This window comes from Parasteatoda tepidariorum, chromosome 4 (assembly GCF_982258835.1).
Source record: "Parasteatoda tepidariorum strain Cologne lab strain chromosome 4, Ptep-v5.0, whole genome shotgun sequence".
NCBI lineage: Eukaryota > Metazoa > Arthropoda > Arachnida > Araneae > Theridiidae > Parasteatoda > Parasteatoda tepidariorum.
The window spans coordinates 119,405,727-119,421,367 of record NC_141758.1 but is presented as its reverse complement, the minus strand read 5'-3'; the positions used below and the strand labels follow the sequence as shown (position 1 = coordinate 119,421,367).

The 15,641-nt window shown below is 29.6% G+C and overlaps 1 pseudogene across 1 annotated transcript in view; it reads right to left on the bottom strand.

The window, feature by feature from the left end:
- Nucleotides 1-15,641, bottom strand: part of LOC147812647 (beta-ureidopropionase-like) — a 117,791-nt pseudogene that overhangs the window by 31,864 nt on the left and 70,286 nt on the right. The window contains exons 16-20 of the transcript XR_015433340.1: nt 12,901-13,237; nt 10,203-10,328; nt 8,591-8,745; nt 6,558-6,635; nt 684-791 (exon numbers count right to left, since the gene is read on the bottom strand). The product of XR_015433340.1 is annotated as a beta-ureidopropionase-like (transcript). The remainder of the gene's footprint in view (nt 1-683; nt 792-6,557; nt 6,636-8,590; nt 8,746-10,202; nt 10,329-12,900; nt 13,238-15,641) is intronic.

The following is a 15,641-nucleotide window of genomic DNA, read 5'->3' as shown; positions in this document are numbered from 1 at the left end:
AAATTGTTTATGACATTAAAAAAACTTTTTTGTTAAGGAGATAAATTTCTATAAATTATCACAAAAATTTTTACCAATGAAAATGGAAAAGTAATATTTAAAATGTACATATTATAATTCTTAATTAATTAGATTTTAAGGATGGGGAATGCTTTATGATCCCTCCATTGATGTTATACCATAATTGTGACAAATTTTGACATATCTGAAGGATGTTAACAAATCGTGTTAGAGTCAATGCATTTATTTAAATATTTAGAAAATAATTGCTTTCAATTTTTATTTTTATTTTCAAACTGTAAAGATAGGAACATCTTTAAGCACGCATCTCTCATCTGCTTTTATTTCCCAGAAAAGAAGGGTGAGTATTCAATCTTAAACTGTTTGATTGGTTCAAACTAGTTGTCACGTTTATTGGAGCAAAAGTTTAAGTATATATGTAACTAGTATTGTGATATCTGCAGTTTTGAGAATAAAAAAAAGGAAGCAGAAGGAACAGGTAGAAATGTTAATAAGTGACACTATGAGTTCTTAATAAAAGCATAAATTGTATTACTGCCACTAGAATTAAAACTAAAATTGCTTTTGAATCTTAATTGAAAAGTTACAATTTAATTGAATTTTATTTTATCGAAACAGGTGGAGATCTTAAAATTTATGGAGCATGAGAATGAAATTCTTACCTGAATTAATGGTGTAACACATTACGCAGCTTAATCAATGTTATCGTTTTCTTTTTCTCAGAAAAGTTCTATGTCTATCGTTTTCTTTTTCTCTTTGCACAACTTGTTCTGCAAAAAATGCAAATATAATAACGTATAAATATGGTAATAGTCACTTCACACCATAAATTTCAAAAATTAACACTTTGTCATTCAGAAATTAACACTTATATTTTACAAAATGCGTGTGCGCATGGTGCAAAGAATCATGGGAACATGGAGAAACGTGACAGTAACTTATAGTTTGTCTATTTAAAGAACTCCCCTTAGGACAAAGTCTAAAGGAGTCTACTGCTGTGAAAATCAGAAAATGGTAAAAAATAGTTTATCACTGCATCAATACTGTGCAGTCTTATAATAGATACTGTTCATATGAATTTGTATTGCTAATGTGAAATATTTTTAGTACCCCTTTCTTTCCAAAGGCTCAATTCTAAGAACCCATACTACAGATCTGTTTGGTATGAGTGAATCGATCAAACAATTTATTTAGCATTTTAAGATATTTGTTTAGAAACTGATAATTGTTAAAATAAAAAACCAAAGTTTAGAGGGAGCGTGTTGTGTGCGATTCTATAACATTATTAAATAATATATATTAACATATATTAATTAGTCAATAGTTAGCACTAAATAGTTAGCTCTTGAGTTCACCCACACTTATTAGTTTTCAGAAATCCGATCATTAGAGCCAAAGTTATTCAGAGTATGAGTTGCTAGATTTGAATGCAATCAAAATGGTCTGTTGTTGATGCAAATTCATTGTTTCCACAACAAAAGTTATTCCTTCAGTTGCATTTGTTTTTGAGTTATTGAAGGTTAATATTTTACGCGCATGAGTGACATAAAAACAGTTTAAAAAGATGGTACATCTGTGTCTATTTATTTATTTTTTTAAAATATTAAGTTTTTTTCTTCCTTTTTTCCGGTGATAATTTTGTGTATCGAATATCGCATTCATCATGATGCTCTTTTTTTGGATCTTGGTCCAATACTTTTTATATAGTAATTTTGCTAAATGTTTGATTTCTCTTATTTACATTTCGTTTCAGTCCGATTCTTCAGAAAAAAAAGAGACAGGCTGTCAATTTTTATGGAGATGACTTATAGGATATACAATACGTAACTTTATACACTGCCCAGGGTTCTCTTATCTACTAATGAAACATTTTGCTAAATCTATTAATATGAAGAGATTAAGTCAAAGAAAAATTGAACTGTAGCCCTGAATATAATTTTTTTTTAAAAATCTGAAACACGTCTTAGACTTGGAGGCGATTCTTTCGCTTTCAAATTTCAAATTTCTTCGGACTAAACTTTTAACCTTACTAAAGTGGAAATTTAAACTTAGCTAATCTTTATATCTGAATGATAAAACTACCTTTCGAGAGGTAATATTTCTTTATCTTCAGTACAGAATATATTTTTCAGAATCAGAATATTATTCATTCTTGTGGTTAGTGGATTAGAAATTAGCTATAAAATGTGTTTGACTAACTTATTTTGCTAGTTTGGTTAATGAAGTTTTGTCCCCCGCTAAAGTGAGCTAACGAAATGCCAACAAAACCTTCGTGGGCAAACGTTGGATAATTATTTCCTGCAGCTGCCTACTATTGGCCTTCACTATTGTTTACCTTTTAATACATCAGAAGTCGGCAACAATTTGTTTAGTTTTATAACAATAAGGCACATAAGGTAAAGATTTCTTACAATGGGTCATCCTTTGAAATAAAATTTAGACTTGTGTTTTCTAGATCAGAAATAGGCAGAAAGATGTTCTGGTTATAATTTTCTACGATGTGCCAGCGTTTGGAAACAAAATTGAAACTTTTGATCAAAGACTAGTTAAATCTTGGTCGGTTATTTCCTCCTAGGTCTACATCAAAATGACCTAAAATCTATTCTGATCATTACTTTTGTTTAAGCAATGAGTTAACGAAAATGTTTGGTGGACGGACGTGATCTAAAGGTTTCTTACAAAGGGTTAAGACAAAATTCAATTTTACCTTTGCTCACATTACAGATTAGTTAAAACACACATTACGGTTTTGCCAAAACTTATTTGGAGTGCTTAAGATTTCCAACAAGAAACTTAAATTTCAGGCAGAAAATGCTGCTGGTGAAATGACTTTTGATATTGAAGATAATAATTTAACTATATCTTAATATGAGCAGTGGTGGCTCTGGGGATAGAGCGTTTACTTATCAATGAGGTTCAAATCTCAGCGAAGGCTAGTCTATACGAATTACGATCCTGGCTTGCACCGATCACAGTACTGACATGAATGATCCTCAGTGGTAGACAGATCATGGGTTAGAGTTCCCTCGCCATCAGACTAACCGTGGGAGGTTTTCTTATCCATGTGAAGCAAATGTGGGTTAGTTCCATCAGGAAAGTTCTCCACGAAGACAAATTTCTACTAATACTTCATGCAGGAGTTCCTTTGTCTTCTGGATTGGGTTCAAAATTACAAGTTTACGTAGTTGAACAATAGTAGTCGTAAACCCAAAAAATTGGGTCAGCTGTTCAACGACAGTAATAAAATTGTAAATTATATCTTAATTTGATAATAACTGTTTTTGGTGGGTGGCTTAACAATTATCTACAATAAATTACTTTAAAATGCAATATTTAAACTATTTTTTTAACCCAGTTGATACCTCTTTTCACAGAGTTTTTTTAATTTTATTTTCAATGGGTGGCTTAATGAAAATTTTTGTGGGATAACATAAAATAGTAATTTCTAACAAACTAACACTGAGGAATTTTGGTTCAAAAATTAGCTTAGTCAGCTAAAAACTTTGGCTAAAAAAACCTCTTTAGATAGGTTAAAACCAAACATTCCCGTGTGACCTTTGGCACATAGAGATCAAGGATCTACAATTTCGCGACTAATGCAATGACAGAGTTGCCACTCAAATCTGAAGGGAAAAAAATTCGTGTTTCCCCTGCGCGTATTATACACAATACATTAAGAGAAAACACACAATCACTCTGCTCTTATCTAATCTATATTAGTCTAACTATACTAGTCTTAATTGATGGAAAAAATTAAAGAAATACTGAACAGCTTAACCAACTTAAAACAAATTATGCTATAGTAAATGAAATAGTTTAGTATAGCAGAAATGTCATCCTTAAATATGCCATAAAATGAGCATTCAGTGGTCACCACTTATTAAAAGACAAAAATAAGAAACAAAATCCCCTGTACCTTCCCAGTTTTTAAGGAAAAACTCAAAATTCCCTGCATTTCCCCCGTTATTTTAGGTGATTTGTGAATTTCCTGTATTTTCCAGGTATTGTCCTGTAGAGTGGCCACCTTAAATGACCTCTTTTTACATTACAGACAAGCCGGTACAAATTAATTTGGAGTTGGTTGGCTAGCTAATTCTAAACACCTAAACTAATTCTTCTCAACATTATCGCAGTGACACCGTAGCATTTGCAGTGCATATCGCAGCATTTAAAAAATATTTTTTTGTTTTAAACAGAAATTGTTTTTAAGTTGGTTAGCTAATGAAAATTTTTGATGCCAAACGTAAATTTACGATACACTGTTATGGGCTAATTACGTTAAATTTGAAATTTCACTTTAAAAATCGTGGATTTTTACTTAACAAAAAAGTTAAAAAAAACTGCATCCACTGTTATTTTTAGCCGATATAATAAAGTTTTGGTGATCCATTGTTGGAAATATTTGGTGGGTACACTAATTATTTCCTAATTATTCACTAATTATTTCCTACAATGGGCTACAATTTGAACACAATGTCCAATTTCTTTATATTTTCATTTTATATTATTACCGTCGTTGAACAGTCGACCGAATTTTCAGTTAACGGCTACCAATGTTTCTTAGCCTTGTAACTCTGTTCTCCTCCGTTAACTCCGTAGCCTTGTAATTTTAAACCCAATCCAGAAAGCAAGGGAACTCCTGGATGGAGTATTGGGAGAACTTTTTGATGAAACTAACCCTCATTTGCGTTACATAGAAAGGAAAACCACGAAGACCACTCACGGTTAGCCTGACGGCAAGTGGACTTTAACCCATGATCCGTCTACCACTGAGGATATTATTCGTCAGCAATGTGGTCGGTGCGAGCCAGGTGCGGAACTCGAATAAACCAGACTTTAGACAGATGGGATTCGAACCCAGTTCTCTTTATTACGCGGTGAGCGCTCTACCTTCTGAGCCACCATGCTTGAAGTCAAATTTCATGTTCAATTCTTTGGTCAGAAAGTAGGTTAACTTATTTTGGTCATAAAAATATTTAGCGTTCTTTATGCAGATAACAGGGGCTACAAATGCTGTCCGAAGGTATTTAGAGAGACGGTTGAACGAACTGCATTGAACAACGCCTAACAAAGTTAAGAAATGGAAGAAAAAAATATATTATAAACAATTTCAGTTTATGAATATGTGTCAGATTAACACTTTGTTAAATGTTAACAATTTACTCTTTTATTTAAATCTTATCTTTCAATTTTTTTAAACCTTTATTTTCTTTTTTTATGTAACAGTGTAAATTTATTTTATGCGAAATTTTCCAACTGACTTTAATTAGGGTTTTGTCTTCTCAATTTAAATACAAAAATTTTTTTTAAATATCTTGTTTTGCAAAATTCCACTTTTCTTATTATAAAGAATATTAACTTTCTGTTATCCCCTCTTCGCTGGTCATCACGGTTATTATACTTCCTGTGGGAAGAGATGCCCCTCTGTACCCGCCTTTATTTTTTCTTCATTTATTTTTTCAGGGGGGCTTAATCAATTTGATTCGTCTGATTTTCAAACTCTTCGCTCTTTAAATTTAGTAGTCTATCGCTTTTTGGATCAATACCAATTAATGAATTTTTTTAAAAGATTTAACACTTTAGGTCCGAATCGAGAGAATACATTCTTTTTTTTACATCCTTTTTCTTTGCCTTTAATTTTAATGAAATCCTCAAACTGTACATTTCTGTTAATTGAATATCTACTTTTTATAACTTTAATCTTCTTTAACATTAAAAAACTTTTCAAATTTAAGCGTTTCTACTGCATTTATTTTTATTATAGCCATTTAAATGTATCTTTTTCTTGTATCTTATTTTTATGCACGACGCTTTACGTTCAATTCTCTTGTCACCCATTTCTAATTCAAGGCTTTCTTTTGTTAAAATTGTATCAAAACATATGCTTTACTGGTAAAATTGTGAGTTTGTTCTAAATAAATGCTGTGCTGAATAAAAAGATTGTGTGATCATACCATTTTATTTGTGTTCATTTTGGTGATGGTTTTTATTATATTTTTTTAATTTCCGTAAGCTGTGAGTACCTGTTTTACTTCCCTTTGAAAGCATCTCACCGTGTTAAATGCTGAGCTTGTATCTGGATATAGCAGGGCATTGTCTTATTTATCTGTGATCTTGATTATTTTTAGTGTTCACCTTATTCCAAATTTGGTGATACCTATTTATCCAAACCTCACACTTTGGGACATATTAGGCTATCCAACGACAGCATTGTACTACCACTTTTTAAGAATATGATAAGTCTAATGCAGCACATCTTAGGGATAAATGTCAGGGGTCTGTCCAGACATTTTGTGAAAGGTCCGTTTTTGTAAAATTGTGAAAAAATTACCCGTAATTTTTTCACAATGAGCGAATATAAAATAAATGTTAAGTCACATTCTTTCAACCAGGTTCCTGCTTTTGTGAATTTGCACAACTAGGGTGATTTGGGCAAACAGCTAAAATCACACCGGAGGTTTATAAAAGCCTGGTTTACTTAATTTTGATTTCAAAAAGTTGAATTTAAATTAACAGCTAATAAAGAGAACACTTACTTGTCAAATTCATTTTCACACCAGTCAGGCTCTCGAAGCCTTTGTTCATGCCACGGATAAAAAACCATATCTAAATCACTGCCAAGAAAAAGAAAAGAGAATAAAAAAATTCATTTCATTTATCATTACTTTGAAGAAATAATTTAGCTCAAAAGACAAATATTTCCAAATGCTGTGAAAAGACTAAAATATCTTATAATACAAAATAAAAACAATATTTTTTTAAAAATTAAATCCAATAACTTTTTAAGGATTACAAGTTGCACTACTCAGGTGCAAAGTTTTCTTTTTAATAGAATTGATGGTAATCTAAAAAATTACTAAAGATTATAAATTATAAAAAAAGAAATATTAAGTTCATAACATCTATCATGCCTTCGGCAATATAAAAGTTAATGCATATATCATTTGTATACAGTATGTAAAACAATAATTAACTGTCATTAGAAGCATTTTTTTGTTTTGAAAGCACAAAATGATTGCCACTTGTTAAGGCAGTGAGGCTAACTTGGCCCCTGGCCTGCAGCTTGGTAGAGCCTCCTTAGACAAGTGCAATCTTTTAGTCAATGGTCTTTTAAATTAGTATCTGAATACTCTTATTTTTTTTCTTCTCAAGAACTTAGTCTAATATTAGTAGCTTTATACAAAAAGCAACAGTATAGTGGGCAAAATAAAAAAATGAGCACTTCTATATCTTTCGGCCTAACGATTTTATCTTCATGTGCTAAGATGCTAAATCAATAGAATTATTAAGATAACATCTTAGTGCATGAATTGATGTTATAAGCAAAATGCTGCATGTTTTCATTATCAAACTCATCATTAAATCATAAGATAAACCTAGAAATATTTAAATGTACTTAATACATTCAACAAAGCAAACAGCAAGGGAAATTTTCTCATCTAACTCATAACAATAAGCTATTTATACAATTGATATAAACAAATGTGATATGTGTGCTTCTCAATAAGTGATTTATGAGGGGGTGTTTGCCTAACTGTTTAAATCAAGTGTTCTCTTGTCTTCTGAATTTGCTTCAAAATTAAAAGTCTATTAGATCCTCTATAGATTTGTTATTTAATGTCAATTATAAAATATAAAATAAATGCTTTTTTTAAAAACATCAACCAAAAAAAAGAGAGGTCTAAAAAATTTAATGCCTGACTTGCCCAAGTTATGTAAAATTTCTGAACATCCCTATGTTTTTTTATACTTATATGCCTACCAGGAACATTTATTCAGGTATTGTGCAAACTGTAATACCGAATTAGTACCCCTTCCTACTTGACAAAAAATTGCAAAGATGCTGGATAAACTGTACCAAAGAGAAGGAGAGAAATCTATTGCATATAATAAAGCCTAAATGTTTACTTAACAACTTAATTATATAAATGAGAAATTATAAAGTTTCTCTTTTTATTCTGCTAGTCGTGCTTATTTTTATTACAACAGTCAATCACTGTGTATAAAAAAATAATAAATATACAAGTTAAAATTGAAATGTGAAAGGAAGCACAAAACAGTTGTATATGAACTTTGGTTGCGTATATATATATATATATATATATATATATATATATATATATATATATATATATATATATATATATATATATATATATATATATATATATATATATATATATATATATATATATATATATATATATATATATATATATATAATTTTTTTTTACCCTTTTGTTTGAAAAATTTATAAAAGTAATGTTTTTATTAGTAAGCATTCAAGAAAATATGCGTCTTAAGACAAGTAAAAATTTCTTTTGGGGTGTGTATTTTGTACACTAACAAACTCAGAAAGGCAAGTAAATATTTTTAGGTTTTACAAACCCCAAAGAAAAGTGACATACTACAGTAATTTATGGGAAGGTAAGTAAATTATTTTTAGATTTTACAAATCCCAGATAAAAGTAACATACTATGCCATTCATTGAAAGGTAATTAATATTTTGAGATTTTGCAATCCCTAAAGAAAAGTCACACACTATGTGATTTAAAGTACAATCAAAACCTGCCTTGATCCTCGCCTCAGCCAATGGCAACGAGTGCTTTTACATCTGTGCCTCCTCTCATACCATAGTCAATAAGTTCTTTGGCAGCTTCAAAATTCTCCGACACTCTTTCTAGGCATCCATCGAGAACCCAGGATCACTTTTTGATTTTACTCTACAAATGCAATTATTGAAACTGTTACTTTGAAAACATTAATAAAACAATGATGAATAAACAATGAGAAATAAAATACTGATACCAAAAATCTGTGTTTAAAGAAACCTTTAATTTAAAAACTGTTGTAGGAGATGCAACTATATATTTTTCATAAAATTATCTAACATTCTCAACAAAAATTAATTTTTAGATCAGTTAAAGTGCAAAAGACTTTAACCTAAATTTATTAACAATAACAGTGTTAGAATATAATATTAAATAATATATGTTTATCAATACACTGTTCTTGTTTATTAAAAACTTGGAAAACTAACAAATTTTGAAACATGATAAAGTATTTATTAACCTCTTTTTAAATATTTAAAATTTAATCATGCATTATAAATTGCAAGCATCAAGAAAAGTCAAGAGAACGAAGAACAAAAATACCAAATTTTTAAATTATTATAGCTCAATCAAAATTTTAATGACATTACAGTTCAACAAAGTATAATATTAATAATGTAAATAAAAGAATGAGTTCTTCATGTGAATCAGTTTGATGAAAATGTTACTATTGAACATTTCTTATTAAGCATTATTAATTAATTATCAACTACATTTTAATGCGTTATTAATTTTTATTAACGTCATAGTAGCATAAATATTAAATACTGAAGCAATAAATAAGTTTTAACACTAATGATTTAATAAGAAATAAAGAATAAAATACTTTTTTGAAAATTATTCTTAACACAATGAAGCTTTAACCATAACAATGCTTATAAATAATATAATATTAAAAAAATATATACTGGTAATATAAATTAATTTCAAATATTTTTCAATCTTCCAGAATTATACTCTTTTATATAAGCATTGTATTTTGAAAATATTGTATTAGAATCATAAATAAAATAATACAGCATACATAAAATAAAAATTTGTTTACGCTGGTAACAGAAAAAGTTTAAAAAATCTGAAAAATAAAAAACATAAAATTCAGAAAAGGACCTCTTTCTCTTGGATGGTAGAATACAAATGAATTATATAACAAGATTGAAAATTTAACTCATTCTATAATTACATTTCTTAAACAATTTTAAAAACTATCAGAACATGCAGTTGTTCATGGTCTGTATTATTTTAAGACTTTTTAGAAGTTTCTATTTTTTAGATTTCTAATTCTATCTAATTCTATCACTAATTCTATTTTTTAGCATAACCTCAAGCTGTTATGATCCAATGAAAAACTTTCTTCTGCGCTCTTTAAAACTTTTTAATTGATCAAGTTTTCTGAAAGAGAAAAAGATGATCTACATTCTTAGAAGAGTACCTAGTACTGAAATGTTATTTTTATACTAACTAGATTAAAAAACTTATTGTTCAACGACGATTCCTGTAAAACATAATGATAAATACTTTATAATATGTAAATAGAGAAACAATTTGAAGGTAAATAATACCAGTCTTACGAAATAATCATGAATAGTCTCAACATTAGGTGGCATTTTTCTCCACTGACACTGGTACATAAGATCAGTATCTAAATTATAGGACTGAGCAAGAGCCAATGCTTCTCCATATTCTTCGCTGTTAATCTTTGCGAAAAGAGAAAAGAAGAAAATTAAGAAAAGCTAGCTTGCAAGTTAGAATGCATTGGAAAAACGGTATTATCACAAAAATACAAAAACACAAAATTTAAACTAAAAATAAAAGTTTTTTTTATTACAATATCAATAAATTTAAACATTTGAAAATTTAGAAATATTCAAATATTTTTTAATGGAATAGTTCACGTTTACAAACATAAATGCTAAATATAAATAATTCTATTTAAACTCAAAGATTTCAGCATAGTCAGTAAAATTTGTGTTTCAAAAATAAATAAACATAAAAATCAAATGATCATCAAAATTTTAAGGACGAGGAAGTCATTTATTAGTTCATGAAGTATTCTTTTATGTATACAGTGTTCGCCCCTACGCCTTTTTAGAAGGGCACCCTGGCCTACCTATCCTTTCATATGCCCTCTTTCACCATCTTCATCTTTCTTCATTTCACCATCATCGCTTAAAAACACTGTCCACTGTTTAAACAATAATTTTACATTGGTAAAATTATCTGTATACATAGGTTTAATTCTGATTACTTTTGTCAGGATAATTTCCAACTGGTTAAATTTTTATAAGTTTCTCTTTTTTTTGGAGGGTATAATTGATGAATTTTTTAAGGAATTTTAAAGTTATTTTTTCAAAACCTTTTTTTTTAAAAAAAAGGTATTGAAAAAATTTTGAAAAAGAAAACTGTTTCGTTTAAAATTTCTTTCCTCTTAATTTTCAGCTTAAATTATCGAAAAAAGTTGTTAAAAGTTTTTTTCAAGTTGTTTATCAAAAACTTGTGAGATTCATCACTGTTTAATGTTTTAATGAGGTACACATTATTAACTGTTGCTGAACATTTCATAAAAACTTTCAAAAAAGCATTCAATGACTTATTGGAAATATAATTTCAAGTAAACGAAGACTTGCAATTGGAGAAGAAGTGCTATCCCCTGAAGAAGCACTGTCTTACAAACACACATAGCTTCAAAAATTGTTCAAATTCATCAAAAGTTGGCTAGAAGGCTGATTTAGTCAAAAATTGGATAAAACTTTTTCAATCTAAACTTTACGGAGTTACGAAATTTCCTAGTGCACTGCGATATTTTTTTAATTATTTATTTTGAATAAGAGATTCTATTCTTTTGAATTTTATTTTGAAATTAAAAAAAAAGATATATTCTCGCATTCTCCCGGTTATTTCAAGTCTGACCACTTTAAAATTATCTTTCAATAGGACAGGCTTCATCGTTTTACAACATCTGAATTGTATGATTTACGGTATTCATAAAACTATATTACACTGGTGTGCAAAAATTAAGGACTAAGTGGTTTTTAGAATGTAAGTTTGAACAGCAGTACTGAAAATTGATAAAAATCATACCATAGAATCCTGAAAATGTAAGAATAAGGGGAAGTAAACAACTTGCCGAAAAAGAAAATGTAATTCACAGGAACAATAAGGTAGGGTAAACTAACCAGTGAAGGAACACTTAAGCTTCGCTTGCCTTTTTAAAAATCATATTAATTTCAAAATTCTTAATTTTAGTTAAATGACAGTGTCAACATATTTGTTACTAATTGAAAATTATGTAAAAAAATTGTAGAGAACTTACATAATATTGTTTTAAAGTTTTGGAGGTTCAAATATCAAGTAGTAAGAAGACCAAGTGAAGGAAGAGCTCTTACCATTGAATGAACACCCAGTAAAGGAACACTTAATTTTGGTTATTTTTTAATGCTCTTTATGAATTTATAAGCCATACAAATATTTAAAAACAAGCCTATGCTTGAAATTATAACATATATATACTCGGAAAATGCTTACTTTTTTTTGTAATCATGACTTGAAAATTAAAGTGTCAACATATTAACACATACTGTTCATTCACTAGGAAATCTATGCCCAGTAAAGGAACATGCCTGTTCCCTCACTGGTTAGAAGTTGTTCTTCGTATTTTTATCATACTTTTGATGCGGAACATCACTGAAGGTACAAGAAAATTAAAGTTTACCTTTTATTTTCATTAACTTAGAAAAAAAACAGTAAAGGAACACTTGTTCCTTCACTGGTTTTTCATCGTTTGGTGATCCAGTGAATAAACACCCCCTTATCTCAGTACTTCATTATGCTATGATGCTTTAAAAAAATAAAACGTAACTTCAATAACTATATTTTGAATTCTCTTTTTCCCAGTGAGAAAAATAAAACTATTTCATGCAATTAATTCCACTTCAAACATATTATTACAAACACTCCCCTTATAATTTTTTCGAAGAAACAAGGTGTTGCAGAGATAATAACAAATTCAAAAATTTCTCCAGAGAAGTCTATTTGACCAGGCAATCCAAAACATTGCTAGATGACTTCCTATTGTTTGGCAGTAAGCTATTGCTACCAATCAATCTAAAGCAGTACTTTCAAATTCTTATTCTTAATCAATATATATGAAATGTTCCTTCACTGGGTAGTGTTTCTTCACTGGTTGGTTTACCCTACTTAAGCTAAAAACATAATTATACAAATGACCAAAACGTCAATGTTACACGGGATTGACAATAAAATTCTAACCTTTAGTAATGATCACATCTATGCAGGATTGACATCGTCTGCACATGATGAGGACCAGGTTGCTGAGATTCTCTTGAGAAATTGCTGCCCAATCCTGCTGTAATGCGTCCCACACGTGTTCATGTTCAATTGCCTTAAAATCCGGGGACCTCGTCGGCCATTCCATGCGTCCAATATCTTCTCTCTCAAACAGTTCTGTGACAGTCACTGTACGAAAAGGTGTAAACATTATCGTTCATGAAGATGCACTCACAGCACCTCTAAAAAGACGCCCTTGAGGAAGAAGAACCTTAGCGGGCTCCAGTTACTGAAGCATCTTGGAAGACGTGTACGGGTACTGTAACGAGACAAACTACATTAAATAAACAGCTCTTTTTTATAACAACTCATTCCAGACACACATCAACTAAATTATATTTTTTAAAAAACCCGTAAGCAAAATAAATGAAAAAACATGCAACCGGTTCGTATGAATCTTAAATACAAAACCTCTCTCCATAAATTCTCTTGTTCTTTTATTTTGTGTGATCTCTTTAAGTGTTTTTTTTTTATTTCATGCTTATGTTAGCCAGATTTTGTTTTAGACTTAATAACTCCTCTCCCCTTTGAAGAACATCTCCAGAGAAAACAAAGGAACAGTTATTTATGAACTTATTTATGTACATACTACTTCTCCAAAATTTAGGTTGAAATCAATGCATTATGATGCAATTAAAACATATCACATTAAACTAAACTTTTTAAATATCAAATTAAATGCGACACACGATTTTTTTAAAACTAGAATTGCTGTACAATATTAAACTTTAAAACTTAAAATTGCTAAATTATTTTTAGACTCAAGCAGTAAGCATTGGTAAACAATTCAGATATCAAATTAGATATCAAATTAAAATATTAAAAAAAGAAGATTAGAATGTAAATAAATACTATAATTTAACTTCACAAGAAATATAAACAACGAAAGCACCTATTTACAAATATATAGTCATTTCTAAAGACTGAAGCTAATTAGATCTTTTTTTTAAAAAAATCAAAATGCTTTGTTTTATCTTATCTTGATTAGTTTTGAAACCAAACAAAATAGTACTTAACAGTTTTAAACTTCACAAAATTAGATCCAACAATCTTTTTAATTATTTATATACATAACTTAAAAATATTATTTAGGAACACAATCACTTTTCTCTACAATTAAATTCGTTTAACACCAATGCTTTTCAATTTTCAAGTACAATAATGTTGGGTAGACTATATTTGAGGGTGCCCCTTGATTCTCGCCAAGTTGTGATCGCGGTCGATCGCTAAGCTGGGCGATGTTGAAACCCAATCGTGATTCTGATTGGTTAAGATTTTAGCGTTATTTTTAAATGTTCAACGGTATGTAATTTCAGAGGTCCGTTAGTTCTACTTTGGATACCGGCTGGTAAGGTTACTTTTGAATCTGGTCAATAAGATCGAAGGTATGTGGGCAGTCGTAAAAAGGGATTTAAGAAAAAAATGTCACCGCTATTCCGGTATTATAGACGCTATTTTCGATTCGTATTTCGTCGAATTTATGTGGCGATGGAGATACACAGATTCTATTCATGATAAATTTAGATAGTATCTAACTGTTATTAGATAATTCTGTGCACCTAAATCTGAGAATATTTAAGCTTAATCAAGAAGTGAGTTTTTTTTTTCCTTTTCTTTCTGCGACCACTCCATAAATATTTGTTTCGATTCAAAATCCTTTTTATTGGATTTATTAATTTTGCTTATATTGGGTTCATTGCAAGCTTTATCCGATGTTTTGTTGAAATTTTCCAATACTTTATTGAAATATCATAACGCTTTGGCAGCCATTCCTGTTACCACGGTGTTCCGCGCAAATAGGAATGGCGCTAAACATAAGATCCTAATTTCGCCAAGAGACACCCTCAATTATTATATTTTTATTCTTTTGCACTTATACTCGTACTCTTTGATTCGATGATGAAAATTACGTATGGTTCTTAACGTTTTCAGCTTAACCTTTATTTGTAAGAGTTTTAATTTTCCTCGAAATCTTTTCTGATTCAGTTTCAATGATGTATGGATAGCTTTATCATCAATCATACTATTTGGTAACTCTTTTAGATTTACTCTTTGCATAACACTAATTCTATCAAAGTATTCTTTTAGTTTCTTTTTTGAGTTGATGTTTCGCAGTCAGGTCATTTTCTTGTCTTTGCCAAATTGGTTTTTCTCATGAAAGAGGTTTACTTGTTTAGCATTGACTGTCGGTTTCTTTCTTCTGTTCATTCCTACACGACAAATGAATCACTTGCAGAGTTAAAAAATTAATTTATATCTTAAAGTGGGCATAAATTTCGAGACAAATTTAAAACGATTAGTTCTTATTGACTGAAATGAGATGGTTTCGCACAAATTAGTTTTTTTCTCCCCATATTGGGGAATCAATACTTTCAAGCAGCTTAACGCAGAGGTGAAAAATGCATGAATTATGAATGACATGCGAAAGTAATAAAGCTAAAAGCGAATAAATACTAATACTGAAATTTAAAAAAAAAATTTCAAAATATTTCTTCGTTTTTTTCAATCGAGGAATGTGTGTTAGTTTCCTATTGCTCTTATTTAATAATCTAATTGAACCTATATCATTTATCACGGACAGATGGACATTTTAAAAGAATTTAACTGCCAACGATTTCAAATTCATCACCGTATATTTGAGAAATGGCCATAATTTTCTTTTA